This window comes from Argiope bruennichi, chromosome 10, assembly GCF_947563725.1.
Source record: "Argiope bruennichi chromosome 10, qqArgBrue1.1, whole genome shotgun sequence".
Classification (NCBI taxonomy): Eukaryota; Metazoa; Arthropoda; class Arachnida; order Araneae; family Araneidae; genus Argiope; species Argiope bruennichi.
This window is the reverse complement of record NC_079160.1, coordinates 107302100-107307465: the sequence shown is the minus strand read 5'-3', so window position 1 is coordinate 107307465 and position 5366 is coordinate 107302100.

Sequence of the window (5366 nt, the reverse complement as noted above, 5' to 3'; positions counted from 1 at the left end):
CTTCAAATTTGATAAAATACTTCTACAATTATAGTGACAAAATGATATGCCAAATTTCATTTATCTACCTCGTTGTGGTTTCGAGGGTATTCGCATGACGAAGACGGGAGACCTCTAATGGTTGATATATTTATAAAATTTATTAAAAATCTACAATTTCAATACAAAGACTGCATATCAAATTTTGTTCTCCTAACTAGATTCGTTTTTGAATTATCACAGATTGAGTGACAGACAGACATTCTTACCTCCAAAATTATTTTTTAATCTTGCAGATTTATTAAAAAATGGACGTCTCTTTGTATATGAGGGGGGGGGGGGAGAACGATAAATTTGATTTAGAAACCAAAACCAATTGCATTTCAGAATATAACAGAAATATAAAACAAATTATCTATATTTGGAATAAAATCCGCTTACTCACCTGGGCGATACGTGCGAATCCACTTTTGACGTTTAGAACGATTTGCGACAAAGCTCAGACAACCACCCTCTTTCATCAGTCATCATACCTCAGAATGGGATCGTTTGGTGTTCGCTCCCGCACTTCCTGACCGTGTTTATTGAAACTGGGAACGTTTTAACAAAGCTGGACCCCTCTCTCCTCCCCTCAGATGCCAACTGCGTTTTTCGTCTAATACCAGACGACAAAAGGTGCGAATGAAAGGGTCGTCCGGTGAGGGTCCATGGCACCGAACAGGTAATATTTGCACTTGGGGTAATCCGGTAAATCTGGAATGCCACACAGGTGATGCCTGAGTGTTTACAGCTGTTTATTGATTGAAATGCTGAGCTGTTCGACGGAAATTTGTTGTAAAATATATTAAATATATCTGCAAATATGAGTTGACTTAAAATATAAACTCAAACACATTACGGAATGTGTTTTTTTCAGAAAACTGCATCTGTAAGTTCAGGTTCCGTAAACGTATTTTTAAATAAAATAAATTATTACAGCAAAAATCTGTTTCGCATACCGTTCAAGGAATCGGTTCGAAATGGCAAACGATCGAATTTTGTTTTAAAATATAATAATTAAATTGTTTAGTTATATAATATGATGTTCCAAGACTACTTTTTAATAAGAATTCATAATTATTTTAGTATATTATTGTATTTATAATTTTTGACGATATTAATAAAATTAAAAATATTTTAAATTTCTAAATTATATAATTTAGCAAAATGCAATGGCAGTTATACCGCCATTATTGCAATAATCCATGTTCAGCAGTCGTATACACGGTATTCTTTCTTGCATTTTTATCGGAGAATATATGACAAAACATAATCTAATAATTGGATATACTACGATAGTTTAACGGAATAAATTAGAATTAAAATATTAGAATTATAAATTAGAATGACATATATTCAGTCAAGCTTTTTTAAAAGGAAGTTTGCAAGAGAGATTTAATTTGTTACTTTTTCTGTTAGTTTTATTTTCTGCGATATTTGATTTTATATTCTAAACTTTTATGAATTGAATTTATAGCTTTAAATTTTTTTTCAGGATAAATGCTAATGTTTTTAAATAAGTAGTTGCTAATGTTTTTAAGAGATATACTTTTTAAAATATATGTGTGATATTAAAAACACATTTTTAATATAGAAATGAAATAAAATAAATTACAATTCAATTCAATCAATTTACAAAAATACAATTAATTAATTAATTTACAAAATTACAATTCAATTAATTTACAAAAATAAATTACAATTGAAATAAAACAAATTCAATAAAATTAATTCAATTCAATTGACCCTGGTTTTAATATTAATGAGAATGATGTATTAACGAGCTAAGTACAAAAAAAGTTTCGTTGTTCGTTGTACTAACAAATAGACAGATTATAATAATAAAAATAAAAAAATAAATAATATTTATTTAAATAGAACAAGTTTCATATAATGGTTAAAAGTTTGAAAATACAAATGCATAAAGAAAAATATCGCATCCTAAAATCGTCACACAGTTATCCAATGGCAAAATATATTAAAAAATGCCAAAAATAAATTAAGAAACTAAACCACATATTGCAAATGAATGACAGATAGCATATTCGAATTTATTCCAAATTCTGAAGAATATCAAATATAAATTGCAGAATATTCTGACGAATGAGAATAACAACTGAAAGATCTTGCCTTTCCAAACAGAATTGATCTTTTTTTTTTTTTAATTCTGGAAGACTTTCTGATAATGAAATGAAAGTGAAACAAAAATCGGATTTCTAAAAGATTATTTTTGTGAGTCGATGGATTGCCTTTGTACTGAATGTTGAGAAAGAAAGAGATTTCCCAAATGGATTCGAGGAATATCCAGCATTCAAGTAAGCTTCTTTTAAAATCGAGGACAAAGATGCAAATCGCAATGTTATTACATCGAGAATGAAAAAAGAATTCTTTATGAAGAGGTGGAGTTGGGTGTCTACCGAAAATAAGCATTACTTTGAATGAAGATGTCAGAATGATGTATTTGTTCTAAAAGTGTAGGACCTTATAATATCTTCTTTCTTCCTGATTTTTTTGTACTTATTTTTATCACTTGAATACATAAACACGGCGATCGGGCAATTCTGATTTGATTTCCTCTTCTTTTTCAAAGTCGAGGTGGAAGTGTTTTCAAAGAAAATAAGACATCAGATCCTTCACTTTTTTGATGGTGGGTTGGACAAAGGTTTCGAATAACAGTGATTCCGATTCAGGTTTCTTTTTTTCTGTTTCTTCTCTGCCTGTTATCTTTATTTGAAGGACAAGCGAAACTAAAAACATAAAGGAAGCATTTCATCAATACTAATCTTTGCCGAGGACCTGTTTATACAACGCTGATGCAATCCGGATGAAATTCAAAACCTTTGCGGGTGAATTCTGATTTGATCTATTTATCTTCAATTTTATTTTACATGAATAAAAATAAGCTGAAATCATTATAAAGTAACAGGAGTTACAGTTACAGCTAGACCTTAGCTAATTATAGCATATATGGACCTAGTGCGCGTATGAGAAGCTATAAAATTTCTAGATAGAAATGCCATGTTTTACATTTTCTATAAGTGCTTAAAAAAAAATCGAGTTTTAAACCATTTTGTAAAATATTAACGTGTTGAAATTAAATTTCGTAATTTAAAATTCCAAACAAATTTCAACATTGAAATAGGCTTTAAAAATATTTCTAATACTGAATATTCACTCTACAAAAATTTGTAGTTGATTAATGAGTTTTCAATGAAATTCGTTTTGAAAAATACAAAACATTTTACAACCCCTATAAGATATATTATGATGAAGCATTAAATATTTTCAAATTTCGAGGGTTAATCCACTTTATTTCATTCAGAACTTGGAATAGTTATTTATTTATTAAATAGGTTAAGTTAATTTTTTAGAGGCTAACTTGTGCAACAAAATAAAATATCACAAAACGAGAACTCTTTTTTAAAAAATTCTTAATACTATTTGTTTTTTTATAAGCTTTTTATTCCATGTAAGAAGTAATCTATACTTATAATAAAGCTCAATGTGTGTGTGTGTGTGTGTGTGTGTGTTGGCGCTCTACAGGCCAGGTCATTTGACACAAAGCTACCAAATTTGGTACATGTATACCTTAGAGGTCGGGAATGTGCACCTGGGGTCCCTTTTTTTGAAATTTTAATTAGAATTTTAATTATTAATTAAAAACTAACTTTCCCGCCAAAAAAATCTTCCATTTTCCCCACCGCCAACTTTTTCGCCAAAAAAATCTTCCATTTTCCGAACCGCCAAATGAGGAAGGCAATTTTTTTTTTTCTCCCAACAGTAATAAGGCTAGGGTTAACATTTTACGGCGGATTATTTCAAACGATTCTGTTTATTTTCTTAATGTTTTATGCATTTAAAATTAAACATTGTTAATTAATCCATGTTTCAGATTCATTCTGAAGTACTTTTGAATTAAAATAACAGAGAATAAAGGAAATTAAAAATGTATAATCTGCATAGCGTTACCCCAACTGGCGTAGAAATATTCACGCATTTGCGTTACCGGAGCTGGCGAAGAAAATTCACGCATGCGCATTCTGATTCTTGGCATGGCAACCATTATCAACGGACGATTTAAATTACTTTTTGGTTAGTTGTATGCTTTTGTAAGTAAATTGTATTTATGTTAGTTATATATTTTTGTATATGCTTATAGTTTTAAGTACATCGTTTTTTAAGTAGTTTTTTTTAACCTGTTTTCAATGATTTAAATTATTTTTAGGTTAGTTGCATGCTTTTGTAATTAAATTGTATTTATGTTAGTTATATATTTTTTTATATATGCTTATAGTTTTAAGTACATCGTTTTTTAAGTAGTTTTTTTAAACCTGTTTTCGACCGATTATTTTAAACGATTCATTTTATTTTCTTAGTGTTTGATGCATTTAAAATGAAACATTATTAATGAATCGATCCGTTCATGATGAATCTGAGAAAATTTTGTTGACAAATTCTTGAGATATTACATAAATTAAGAAAGATATTCTTTAGTGCCCATAAAGTTTAAACGCTCAGTGACTCTATTATCAGTAATCATATTATTAAAAAAATGCTTTGTTTCAGTAAAAAATATTATTATATTAATTGCAGATTAATCATTTACACTTTAATTTAAAGCATAAATTCTACGAGGGGTAACAGAAAATGAGAGAGATACATATCACGTTATGACTGAAGGCCTTTATAATATTATGAGTGAATTATATGACTATCAAAATTTGAAGTTTTAAAATATTTTGCTGAAGAATCTATTAAAGTTGGAATTGCATAAAATATTTAATTATTAAAATTTTAACGAACATTAAGATTGGCGAACCGGCTGGTCGCCAAAGGCGGCTAGTATTAAATAAAACACATTAAGCAATATGAAACTTCAAGAAATAGTTCATTTCAATTCATTTTTAAGTTGAAATAAAAATGTATTTTACTGTTCTAAATTTAAAACTCTTAATATTTTATTTCCTATTTGTATCAAAATGAAAACTCAAATATATGAAATGAACTTTTCGATTTAGTAATTGATTCCGTTTATGTTCTGCTAGAAACTTTTCATAATTTTTATCTTGCTGCTTAACTATTGATACAGATTTCATCATGTTATATTATTTTTTGTTCACTCTAAACATTTTATATTATTTATATTCATGTTAAAGTTTAGAAATATTTAAATTTTAAAAAATGACATGATTCCTTTCTTTTTGATTAAAATCGTCTGTTGGAAAAATTATTTTGCAAATCTTCTGTTTATAAACGGGACAAAATAATGTTCTTACTAGAATCGTCTGCAGCTAGATCTAAAAAAAATACTTATATTACTCTGGAAACTGGAACTATCAAATGTTATG